This window comes from Gymnodraco acuticeps, unplaced genomic scaffold (genome assembly GCF_902827175.1).
Source record: "Gymnodraco acuticeps unplaced genomic scaffold, fGymAcu1.1, whole genome shotgun sequence".
NCBI lineage: Eukaryota > Metazoa > Chordata > Actinopteri > Perciformes > Bathydraconidae > Gymnodraco > Gymnodraco acuticeps.
In genome coordinates, this window is record NW_022990622.1 from 1,228,506 (window position 1) to 1,242,387 (window position 13,882).

The 13,882-nt window shown below is 42.8% G+C and overlaps 1 long non-coding RNA gene across 1 annotated transcript; it reads left to right on the forward strand.

Moving 5' to 3' along the window:
- Nucleotides 1-8,057: 8,057 nt before the first annotated feature.
- On the forward strand, nucleotides 8,058-13,614 carry LOC117554640. The gene is made up of 3 exons (XR_004570297.1): nucleotides 8,058-8,181; nucleotides 8,393-8,542; nucleotides 13,418-13,614. It is a non-coding gene; the product is annotated as an uncharacterized LOC117554640 (long non-coding RNA).
- Nucleotides 13,615-13,882: the final 268 nt, after the last annotated feature.

The following is a 13,882-nucleotide window of genomic DNA, read 5'->3' on the forward strand; positions in this document are numbered from 1 at the left end:
TTTAGGATTTTCCAGTGAGGGTTATTTGTGAATAAACGACCCTCCGGAGCGTTTGCAATCAACGGGAGCATGTTGTTTCTTACACGACCACTAGAGCACCTCTAGTGGCCGTGTAGGAAACAACATACACTTTAAAACGTGTCTCTGGGTCATAATATGGGCTTGAACAATCGGCCTATGTGGTAGTTTTTTGACAGGTATCACATGTGATGAGTTTGAATATAATGAAAATGTTTATTTGCAGAAATGTAAAGCTTAATAGTAAAAATTACAAAATAACAAAAGGGGTGGTAATAACGCAGTGGTTTCAGGCCTTGAATAGTGTGAAGGAATCAAGATCATACGCATTTTTAAACATAGGAAGAGTACAGAAACAATTTTTTGGCGGAACCCCGGATTACCAATCCGCTCCTCCAGTCTTTACATGGATGTTGGCTGATTTAATGCCACTCCTAGGGCAAAAATAGAAGCAGCTCAGCTTTGACTGATGACTTGTGACTATTCATCTTCATCTTAATGATTCCTGACGTTTCCAATGGGCATTAGACCGCAGGTATTGGGGAAAAGCTAGACATTTGACTTATTAGAGAAGATGACCATTCTCCAGTCCTTTTATGCTCCAATCTTCAGCAACCCTCAGCCTGGCTCCTCTTTGCTTCCCATTGATGAAGGACTTTTTATCCCTAGCTTTGCAGGATGCCAGCCCTGAGGAGCCTGTTTTCAATCGTCCTCGATGTGCACTTCCCCTCGGCTGCCTCCATGACTTGATGTCATCTTGCTGTTGTTGAGGGACATTTGATTGACCTGAAGCTTATTGAAAACTTCAGAAATCATCAAGAGAAAGATGGATGGTCACGAGGCATCAAACAGAGCCGAGCTGCTTGAGTTTTTGCTCCAGGGGTGTCAGCCGAGAGATCAAGACCGATCAGGGTTATTCTACCAAATACTGACACCAGAGTTCCCGTTAGAATATTTTTTCGCCGGTCAACATGTCCGTTAAAGTTGAAATCTTCCGGACAAAATGAGAAAAGTGCCGGTCAAAGGTCTTCTTTGTTATTTATTGAGCTTTAAAACAAATTGATATGATTCAATATTAAACTAATTATAGTAGATTAACTACATTATTCAAAAGTGAACAGTAACTTACAATAACACGGGAATAATAAACGGAGCACTCTCTCCCTCTCCTGACAGTCCGTCAGTATCATGCAGCTCGCGGATCAGTAATGAGTGACCCGACAGTGAAACTAAACATATCTATAACTAGTTACGGTAGTTTGAGAGGTAACTAAAATAGCTACGTGTGATATTCTAACCTGAAGTGTGTGTTTTGTCCGCTCACCGCTGATCATGCAGAGCTGCGTGTCGACTCGTCAGCAGCAGCTGATCTCTCTCTCCCGTCAGATTAGACTTCACTCGCGTTTATGTCCATATCGATCAGATCCAGCTAGTTCTAGCTAATGATAGGACTACCTTCTTATTAAAAGACACCTAAACAATAAGCGTCGCTATGCAACCGGGTGAGGCCACAAAGTATAGCGCAGCATTATGCATTTATTTACATGCCCACCGGAACACCGAAGCATTACCAACAGATCAACGCACAATCAACCCATCCAGGACATCTCTTTCTCCACATTAAGTGTTAGACATTAGAATTGACTATTCTTGTCTGTCACACACTCTTTTGTCTGTCACATAAATGGTGCAAGTTTATGGGGGTTATTCCCTATCTTTATTCAAGAGCGTGGTATTTAAATTTGAGAGCATACTTTATGTATTTATTTTCCTCAAACCCTGTCCTCGCACTCAAATAGTGCCTGCTTGCACTTAGATTTGCTCTGCTTGTGCTCAAACTGTACGCTTGCACTCAGATATATTGCTGCTTACAGATTTGTTCTGCTCTCAGATTTATTCTGTGCTCGCTCGAAACTTTTGTGCAACAATCCTGTCAAAATCCCTCAACCAATAGGAGGCCTGGTGTTCTTGCGGGTGCGTTCGCTTTACTTATGTTAACTGTGATCGTTATTCTCTCGTCCAGGAAAGAGAAGCTTAAAAAGGAGACTAAATGGAGTCTCTGAGATTGTTTCAAAATTGGTACTTTAATTAAAAATAAAGGCGCGGGTATGTTTACAAGCAGAATATTGTTAATTCAGAAAAACAGCTGTGTTCTGACTCTCTGGTGAGCGAAGGGAAAAGAGAGCCCGAACTAGAGATGGGCGAGTCATGATTCATCCGGATCATTAACCCGGATCCTAGTAATGAGCCGGTCGTGACGAGTCTCCCTCTCGATTAACCCGAGTCCTTTGAGTCCTACACCTGATGTGACGTAACAATTAAAACTATAAATTGCGTCACTCTTTACTCTCTTTATAACGTGTACAATCACATTACAACGTTGTTGTATCCAGAGATCCAGCAGACTCGTCGCCATGCACGAATCAACAGCAAATTCAGCCCCTCCTCCGGCTCCCGCGAGAGTCCCGTGAGCCGTGAGTGAGCCGTGAGTCGTTGGACTCGCGGGAGCCGTGAGTGAGCCGTGAGCCGTGAGTGAGCCGTGAGTCCGCAAATCTCTGAGTCTGCTGCGACTCGTCGAGGGAGCCGTGGGACTCGCGGGAGCCGTGGGACTCGCGGGAGCCGTGCGAGCCGGAGGAGGGGCTGAGTCTGCTGTAGATTCGTGCATGGGGACGAGTCTGCTGGATCTCTGGATCTGCTGCCTGCTATAAGTTACGGCTCTGAGTCCTCGTAGGCTACTGGTCTCTCTCGATCATTGACCTGGATTCACGGATCCCGCGATTTTTCCGGCTCTAAATTAAGTTTCAGTGTAGACTTCTAACAAAATGGTCATGTTGTGCAACAGTCTCCTGTAATAATATCTGCATTTCCAATAAGGATCTTACTTGGAAACTCGTTTATTTTGAACATGGCACACAAAAAGAAACAAATGATAGAAAATTGCAAAACCGTTAGAATATATAAAATGTAATTATACAATTATTATTATTATTATTATTATTATTATTATTATTATTATTATTAAATGAAAACACAATTGTGCAAAATTAGCTTAAGTACAGGAACATATTAAAATAACTATATACATATAATGCAAAACACTTATTTTTTAAAATGCACACACACACACACATGTTTTATTAAAGCAAAAGACACTGTGTAGCGGAGGTTAATGTAACGTTAGTTTAATATGCTGGTTAAATGCAACAACTTTTCGGTTTCACCGGTAGGATTTCTACGGTCTTGGTCATGCTGACTCATATGACTCAAATGACTCAAATGACTCGTATGATCCGGATCTCTTCAATGATTGACTCAGAAGACTCCGAGTCCATAAAATGATCCAGATTTGCCATCTCTAGCCCGAACCGCTCAGGTGCTGCTGTTATATATCCTCTCCTGGCTCCTCCCTGCGGGCTGGCCCTCCACATCTTAATGTCCGTTGTTACGTTAAACAGAGGATTCAGGCATTGTACATTCAATATATACTTAAACACGCCTCTTCTCCTCATATTGTCTTTCATCACTTTTCCTTTAACACATTCTAAATGTTGTAGTTAATATTCTAAAAAATACAGAAAATACTTCACGGCTGGTTTGGTTTCTGGTCATTCCGGATGTTGTCACATTTTACCCACGTCTGTAAACAATAACTTTATTCAAATAAACTGTACCTTCATTTAATATTCAGCAATAATAATACGTCTATAGTTGCAGTGTTAAAATCAGTAGGTTTCGGTGTCCATCACTCCATGTCATTTCGCTACTAAATTCACCTACAGAAATGGTAAACTAGCCACATGCTAACTGCTAACCGGAGATGAAGGATTTTCAGAATAAAAGCTTAACAACTGGTTGTGCACAAGAATTTTCTGGTTTTTCAGTATAAAACAGCATTTAACTGACGGTATGTTTAAACTACATATATACCATCAAAACATTGATTTTAATTTCTAACAGTCCCTCCTTACACACCTAAAAGGTGTTAATACTGAAATCAATGAGTTCTTCATCTGAACATTGCATAGTACATAACTCATATTACAAACATACAATAAAAATGGAATGGTTCAATAGCCTTAACTTTACAAAAATACAAAAAATACTTTTACTGGACACAAACACAACAGTTTTCCCTTGTGCTTAACTTCTAGTGTTTACATTCAATATGGTTCTTCAAAATAGCAGCAATGGCTTGGCATTAGAACATTTCTTCCTCCCTCCTTTCACAGAAACCGTTCTCATACCACGCTCAGTGTTAAGGCACTTGTTTTTACAAAGTGAAAAGAAACAACCCATTTTAGAATAGCAATGATTCTAAAATACATGAAATCTACCATATAGAACAGTGTAAAATAATAAAAATGAAATAAACTATCTTGTACCAGTGTAATGTAATAATAAAAATAAAAATACACTATCTTGGAATAGTATAATGTAATAATAAAAATACACTATCTTGGAATAGTATAGAGTAAAAATTAAAATACACTATCTTGGCATAGTATAAGTAAATTGAAATGGATTCACTCCATTTTAGCATTTTATTTTGCTCACTTCTTCACATGATGTCATCATTTAAAGAATCACATTGGCTGGACATTCATTGAACAATCTCATCTCTGAACATCCACATCATTTAACAGCATTCAAACTAACTCATCATTTTCATCAACATCTGTATATGGGGGTGGATCGTCCTGTTCTGCTAGCATTTGTAACTGTCCCCCATGAGAAATGTACCCTCCCTCCTTTCATACCATTTAAGGTATGAAAGTAATATGTTCTCTGGGAGAGGCCGTCGTGATCAATCTGTATTTTAGGACATGGAATTAATGCAACATCTAGGCCTCTCCTGGGCGCCCCTATGCTATCCTTTTACCCTGGAGCCTAAACTCCCCCTGGGACTGGTCTCTTAGCCCTACTGGCTTTGGGGTGGTCTGTTCTAATGATAAGTGATACAGTCCCTGAAATGGTGTGAAAACCGGTGGAATATCAATAACTCATTATACTAATTTATTTTCATTTCTGGTCTACTTAAATAACTATGCTAACCTCCTTAACAGTGTGTGGAACCTTGGGTGCCGAGCATGTGATAATTACTCCCTCCTTTAACAAGGACTTTAAAAACAGAAGTCATTTCATTAATGGTTTGTAGTTCAATTCAGGAATTTTCACTCATGGCAGATATGTTTCTCCTTTTAAATAACATCTCTAAATGTCAGGTCATCACTGATTAAATGGATGAGCATTAGGAGGTGGTGGCACTTGTCTTTTAAAACTCATACTCTGGTGCCGTGCGCTCCCTCTGAAGCTGCAAGTAAGATTTAAAACATCTGCAGGGTGGGTTGAGCAACCCCTTCTCCCTGAACGATATTTGTTGTCGAAAATATGCACCATTAAAATGAGTGATCCAAGGCCCCGCATGTATTACTCCCAATTATACTAGTTTTTTCAAAATTAAAATCTTCAATCGCTCTTTGCCTAGTGTCTTTTTAAAACTCTACATCTTGGACGACAAAAAAATGTTGTTTCCACCTTAACAGTTCTCCTATGGTAACAACCATGCTACAATGGTGAAACCAATACTCTAGATTGGAATACTTTCTTTGGCTTGGTACTATTTTCCATTCAAATAAAGATTTGCCTGCTATCTATATTGTAACAAATTAAATCTTCCCCAAATTCTCACATGAATAAGAATCTCTATAAGAATAATTTGTTTATTATGATGAAAAGATTGAATAATATGTTCTACCCTCAGTGTGTGTTTTTAGGATTATTTTCTAATAAGTGTGTTTATGTGTAAACTCACTCACTCCTGTGTTCCTTCTCTCCCCCTCTGGTCCTCAAGCCACGACCCCCTCATGTTCTGCTGGCCCATGCCAACTCCTCTGGTTCTGTCTCCTCCTCCATCCTGTCTTCTCCTCAGTCCATCCGCACTTGGATCTTCCCGCTGTAACTCTTTTCAGTGGCCCAACTGCTTTGCATTTCATCTCCTCCTTTTCAGTCTCTACGCTGTTGCATGGAGGGCGTATTCTGCTCTCATGTCCCACACTCTGCTCTTGTGCCAAATCTCGTGGCTCAGTTTGGAACTTCCTGTGGGGGACCGATGAGAGTTTGCCTCTTTGTCAGCATGCTGGTTTGGTGCTGGATGCCTCAGGTGGAGATGGTTCTGGATGCCTCAGGTGGAGATGGTTCTGGATGCCTCAGGTCGTTGTTGGTTAGCTCGGGTTGTCTGTCTGTTTGATGGAGGAGGAGGAGTCTCCTGTGGTGAGGTCATTTGTCTGAAGATGGGGTCGGAGCGTTCTGACAGGCAGAGAGAGAGAGAGAGAGAGATCTCGGGACGCATTACCTATAGTTAATTCTAACACACTGAGGTAAAACATATCCAATCCTTTCCACTATATTTTCCTAATCTTACCATCTGTCTTAGATGTTAAATGTCATCTAAACCCAATTAATGTCTACTAATGGTTGTGCCATATCCCTAAACATTGTTTCCACCCACTGTAACATGTTTACTCCAAATAACTCTTTCAGGAAACCATTTTCTTCTATAAATTAAAAATACCTACATATTTCACACACTATAAAAGAACGTCCCCATATTTTCTCCATTACTTTAAATCTCACTGTTATTTAGAACATAAGTAACTTTTGTGACTGGACATATCTGCAATGTCGCCACAATCTGCTGGGGAATTTTGTTCATAGAGTTTGTACGTACAAAGCTGTACTTGTAGGTTAGTAGCCTGTTTCTACTGTAATCATTTTCAATAATTGTGCTCAGGTCACCGGTTGGTTGTCCATAAACTTAACAGGGGTGTTTCTGGCACAGACTAAAACATGGATCCAGTGTATTTGGAGATTCCCCTAATCTGTAAATCCCCATCACTGATTATCCCGATCACTTAAACCCATCTCATCATTTGATACAAGAACTGCATATATGGGGTTGAATCATCTTGATTGTAACCTCCTCACCTTTGGGACCGAGTATTTCTAACTCCTCCTCTTGTTGCTCAGCTGATCTTTTGGCTCTGGGGATAAGTGAAAGTCTCTGAAACACAGCTGGAGTTTTGTTAGTGATGTGGGCATTCTCTATGAGTGGACTAATGGATCCATGTCTTACTTGATATTGTACTCCCCATCCAACCAGAAAGGTGCCAAGTGTAATGAGCACAATCAACAATGCTATTCTGACTCTTATCCCTAGGGGACCCCACAATTGCTTTGGCTTTGTTCTTGACATCATCTCTATTTTCTCCCTGGTTGTGTCAGTTACAGAATTTAAATAATGAGTTCTATAATAACGTATACAAAATTGGACTCTTTTCAGATGTAAAACAAAAAATAGGTTTTCACTTTAGTGTACAATCTATAAAAATCTATAGACAATTCGTCTTTTGAGCTGTTTCTATCTTTATCTTATTTATATTTATTGTTTTGTTCCAGCTCTGCCAAATCAGTCCACTGTAAAAACGCAAACTTAAAATTGTTGGCCTGAAAATAATTTGTTTGTAAAGTGAACAAAAAATATTGAATTGAGTTGCTTACTACATTAAAGTAGTTCTCTCGACTATCTTTATTATGTTGCTTGTTTAAAGTGTGTGTCATTTAATAAATTCAGTTGGCAAAACTTAAAAATCCAAGGTTAGAGTTTAAACTAAGTTCTTTGTGTATGCTTCGAGCTTTGAAAGGGGTCTTCAACAGAAATCTGCAGGGGGTTTTCTACAGTATTTCGCCTTTACATGTTCGGCAGTGGCACTCTGCTGTTCTCAACGGGACTGATCATCCTCAAGGTGAGCACTTTGTTTGAATGTTGTATTGAAATTATGAATATAGAAAATGACTGATTTAAAGTGTAACATTAATTGATTGCGAATTATTTAGTTGATTGTTAGTGAATTATCAGTTAATGTGGCACTAGATTTTAGTTTGTGGTACATTAGCCGAGTTTAACATTAGCTAGCTAACGCTTCTCTTCAACAGGAAAAATGTTTTAGAAACGTTTATCATGAGGACATGCGGGTTCCTATTATACATCCATGCATGCGGGTCTGTCAGGTCGAGCCTGGCGTGAGAGAGGAAACAGAACGTTAAACTGTTTTATGGCCAGAATATATGGTAAAAGACGGACTGCATAATTAAGGGAGGATTACCGTGAGTTAACGATCAACTAGAATGTAATGTGTGCGAAGGAATCAACCGTTTAAGAGCACGATATCAGCAAACATGTTTTCACCGTAGCTCCAACGATATTATTTTAAATGTTAATGTGAAATGTTAAACAACATTTAAGGTTAAACCTGTTACATAGTTATAGATCGACATGTCTGATAGGTGGTAACAGTAATTTCTCTGTCCCCGTCAGTGCAGCAGACCGACGGAGACGAGACGACGGAGTGTGTTGAAGAGGCCTATATGAACAACTACAATCCCCGGTTCAGGTGGCGACTGGCGCGCTAACGGAGCTCCAGGAGGGAAAACCTTTGCGACGCTGAGGTTCGGCTGATTTGCAAAGGTATGCTAACATGGACGTGTGTTGTCTGCCACATGGTCGGCTTTTAGCTTGAAAAATATACGATGGTGCATATTAGCGTTAGCATAGGACAGTAAGAAAGGTACTACTTATTACTGCAAGAGCAGCTGGTGGTAAGGACCTCGGACAACTTAAATTTAAAACATGCTATTGAGACATGTGCCGTCAGTTTGAGGCGTGATTGAAGGTCATTCCAAGACCAAGGACCACAATAAAAAAGACTCCTTTTCCCAGCCTCAGTCTGCACAGCAGGAACCTGGAACCGTATCCAGGCACTGGATCTGAGGTTGTAAGAGTCACAAACTGGAGCAAATCTGGCAAGTTTAGTGTTTTATTCCGTTATAACAAAATAGCAATAAACAACGGTTTCCTTTTTAAGCCATTCTTAAATAAATGCAACAAGCTGTAGTTTTTGTGGACTGTAAATACACCAACTATATCTTTAGTTTATGATTTGTGTTATCAAATATGTTCTGCGGCTACAGATATTTATTTTTTGTTGAAATGGGGCTCTTGTGATAGTAAAGGTTGCAGACCCACCAGTGATTCCCACAGCATGTTAATACTTTGGGGGGCCCCCAAAGTATAATGGCTCCCCCCAAAGTATAATTTGTGTGTTTTTTTGGTTTTTTTACTCAGTGAGCACTCATTTGCATTTGCGGCAATGAGTGCTCAGTGAGTAAAAAAACTTAAAAAACCATAAATTATACTTTGGGGGGAGCCACCCATAAATTATACTTTGGGGGGAGCCATTATACTGGTAAACAGCCTCTATGGGCGCGAGTCCAGACCCACTTTTGGAATCAAATGATGACGTCAGTGAGATTATCTCCTTTATCAACTCCTAAGCATCCCCGGGACAACATCACTAGCCCCGCCCCTAAAAAGGTGTGAACTTGAGCCAATCAAGGACTACTACTACTAGGTCGTCCTTAGACGAGTTTGCCAACGGGTTCGCCAATCCTCACGGTCCTCCATACACCCGGCCAGCTCTGTGGAGCTTTCCACCCCCACATCCTTCCTCAGCACCTCCACGTATGTTGGCGTGGGGCGCCCTCTTGGTCGGTGCCCGTGTGTTGGCTCCCAGAGTACTAACTTGCCAGCTGGAAGTTCCTGGTGTCGATGGCAGTGACCTGAACATTTCAGTTTCCTGGATGCCACCTTGTCACTCAGCCTGGGTAGCCCAGCAGGACTAGCCCCGCTCCTACATTTTTGAGAGATTTCTGAGGAGATTTTTTTTCACGCACCGCCACCACCCCACCCCACCCCGAGTCGTTCCCCCAAAGTATATTTCATTTCTGCGGGAATCACTGCCCACCATATATATCATACACAGTTTGTGTATATCTATGTATTGCTGTAGATAGTTAACTAATTAACTACAGTTGTGAGAACTGAGCAATCAGGCGTCCATTTTAGGTATCACTTTCCTGGAGCGTCAGCTTCAGCGTCAGACAGGCTAAGACTGACAAAGACATTAGAGTCCTACAGGAGTAAGACTGACAAAGACATTAGAGTCCTACAGGAGTCACGAGGGAGGCAAAGAGGAGGCAAATCCTACTTTGATTCAGCTAAGTATCGTTGGTGTTTTTAATTTTTTAATTTTGTTGTTTAGCCCCTCATGCTATAATCATGTGTATTTTCTCCATTCCTGTTCATGTGTCTTCTCGCAATTATCACTGGCCCCGTGTATCTCGTAATCGATATAACCGGCCTGCTCTCGTCTATCCCACGTGCTCCACTGAGATCCAACATCTAGTTTCAGGTGGCCTGTGGAACTGCCAGTCAGCTGTTCCTAAGGCTGACTTCATCTCTGGCTACGCCTCCCTGCAGTCTCTGGATTTCCTTGCTCTCACTGAGACCTGGATTACTCCATCCAACACATCCACCCCAGCAGCTCTCTCCACTGCATATTCCTTCTCCCATACACCCAGACCCACTGGCAGAGGAGGTGGCACTGGTCTCCTGCTTTCTCCCAAATGGAGCTTTTCCCTCTTCAAGCTACCTAACTTCACTCCTTCCACCTTTGAGTTCCATGCCGTCACAGTAACCCATCCTATACAGTTAACCATTGTTGTTCTCTACCGTCCACCAGGCGCCTTGGGGGACTTCTTGGAGGAATTAGATCATCTCCTCTCACACATCCCTGAAACTGGCCCTCCCGCTGTACTTCTCGGAGACTTCAACCTCCAGATGGGGAAGATAGACGAACTAACATCTCTGTTAACCGCCTTTGCATTCTCACTGTCTCCGTCCCCACCGACTCATAAAGCTGGCAATGTCCTTGATCTCATATTCTCAAGGAACTGCGCTACTTCTAACCTCTCTGTAAACCCGCTCCACACATCCGATCACTTCTTCATTTCATTCTCTCTATCCCTTTCCAAACATAACAAACTAATCTCTTCCCATCCTACACTTGTCCGCCGTAACCTTCGCTCCCTCTCTCCCTCTACCTTTGCCTTGTCGGTGCTCTCAGCCCTCCCTTCCTCTGATTCGTTCCAACTACTGCCTCCAAACTCTGCTGCAGAAACTCTCCTCTCTACTCTCTCATCCACTCTGGACTCTCTCTGTCCTCTCACATCTCGGCAGGCTCGTCAGTCCCCTCCGGCTCCCTGGCTAAATGATGCACTGCGTGCTAATAGAACCGTCCTTAGGGCAGCAGAGCGGAAATGGTGGAAATCCAAACACCGTGACGACCTCCTAACCGATCAGGCTCTCCTCTCCTCTTTCTCTGCTTCAATCTCTCAGGCAAAAAGCACTTTCTTTCAAGATAAGATCCAATCTTCCTATTCCAATCCTAAAAAACTATTTTCCATCTTCTCCACCCTCTTGGACCCTCCAAAAGCTCCTCCCCCCTCCTCACTTCTGTCAAGCGACTTTGTTACCCATTTTGAAAAAAAGGTTAATGATATTCGCTCTTCTTTTTCTGACTCACCTTTACTCACCGCTGGGTCACCAGACCTTCCTTCCACCAACACACTAACCTCCTTTTCCCCTCTCTCTCCAAGTGAGGTTCTTACCCTCATTACCTCTGCCCGCCCTACCACCTGTCCTCTGGACCCTATCCCTTCAAACCTCCTTCAGACTATCGCTCCTGATATTCTACCGTTTCTCACCCATTTCATCAACACTTCTCTAACTTCTGGTCACTTTCCAAACAGTCTCAAGGAGGCAAGAGTAAACCCTCTCCTAAAGAAACCCACTCTCAACCCGTCTGATGTTATAAACTACAGGCCTGTCTCTCTCCTCCCGTTCCTGTCTAAATCACTTCAACGCGCTGTCTTTAAACAACTCTCCTGTTATCTCAATCAGAACAACCTTCTGGATCCGCACCAGTCTGGTTTCAAGGCAGGTCACTCCACAGAAACTGCTCTCATTGCTGTCACGGAGGAACTGCACACTGCCAAAACTGCATCCCTCTCCTCTGTCATCATCCTGTTGGACCTGTCTGCTGCATTCGACACGGTGAATCATCAGATCCTCCTTTGCACTCTCCAAAAACTTGGAGTTTCAGGCTCTGCACTTTCCCTCCTCACCTCATACCTGAAAGACCGTACCTACAGGGTGACTTGGAGAGGGTCTGAGTCCGACCCTTGTCAATTAACTACGGGGGTCCCTCAGGGCTCTGTTCTTGGTCCCCTCCTCTTCTCCCTGTACACAAACTCGCTCGGATCAGTCATTAGCCCGCATGGTTTTTCTTACCGCTGACGACACCCAATTAATTCTGTCCTTTCCCCGCTCAGAGACCCAGGTCGTCGCACGCATCTCTGCTTGTCTAGCTGACATCTCTCAGTGGATGTCTGCTCACCACCTCAAGCTCAACCTTGACAAGACTGAGCTGCTCTTCCTCCCGGGAAAAGATTGTCCAACTCTTGACCTGACAATCAACATCGGCACCTCAGTTGTTTCCCCGACTCAGACTGCAAGGAATCTGGGTGTGACCCTAGATAACAACCTGTCCTTCACTGCAAACATCGTTGCTACAACCCGTTGCTGCAGATACACGCTTTACAACATCAGGAAGATACGTCCCCAGCTGACTCAGAAAGCGACTCAGGTTCTGGTCCAGGCTCTCGTCATCTCACGCCTAGACTACTGCAACTCCCTCCTGGCTGGTCTACCTGCATGTGCCATCCGACCTCTGCAGCTCATCCAGAATGCAGCGGCTCGTCTGGTTTTCAACCTTCCTAAATTCTCCCACACCACTCCGCTCCTCCGCTCCCTTCACTGGCTTCCGGTAACTGCTAGAATCCACTTCAAGACACTGGTACTTGCTTACCATGCTGCGAATGGATCTGGCCCTTCCTACATCCAGGACATGGTTAAACCGTACACCCCAGCGCGTGCACTACGCTCTGCATCAGCCAAACGACTCGTTGCGCCCTCGCTGCGAGGGGGACCCAAGTTCCCATCGGCGAAAACACGTGGGTTTGCTGTCCTGGCTCCAAGATGGTGGAATGAGCTCCCCATTGACATCAGGACGGCAGATAGCTTGCACATCTTCCGGCGCAAACTGAAAACTCATCTCTTTCGACTCCACTTCGAGCGTTAGAACTATTAACGAAGCACTTTTATACTAATAAAGGACTGGCTTACCTAAAGCCAGTTGAGTAGCACTTGAAATGTTTGGCTCTATGAAACCTGATGTACTTATATGATTCAGTTTTCTTCAAGGTTGTGTCTTCCTGGTCGAATGTACTTATTGTAAGTCGCTTTGGATAAAAGCGTCAGCTAAATGCAATGTAATGTAATGTAATGTATTGCAGCAAAACACTGTGAAAGGTAAATTGACCATTTTGGCTTTTTAATTCTAATTACAGATATCATGAAATGCAAATATTGTGATTTCGTCAGCTCAAGTCATGAGAGTGTACTGAGGCACCATCGACTTCGGCACGGAAGAGGAAATCACTGGCCCTGTGCCTACACCGACTGTGTCTGCACCTTCAGAACCTATGGGGCATTGAGGTCACACCTCACCAGATCCCACTGCAAGACTGCATCAAGGCAAGACACCTGCACCTTTTTTTGTGAGCTATGTGACTTCAGAGAAAAGTGTACTCAAAAGACGTTTTTCACTCATCTTGGAAATCATTTAAAAAAACAACAGACTGCGGCAGGCGGGATGTAATGAGGTCAGCGTGAACCGTAAAAGGGGAAGGGATGAGGATGCTGATGGTGGATTTACTTTGACCAAAGCCAAAAGAGGTGAAGTGAATCATGTGCCTGATCATCCAGACAATTACAACGATGATTCACTTGAGGAGCACAGAGGTATACTGGTGACTGAAATTAAGAAGAGAAGCAAAGACATGGACC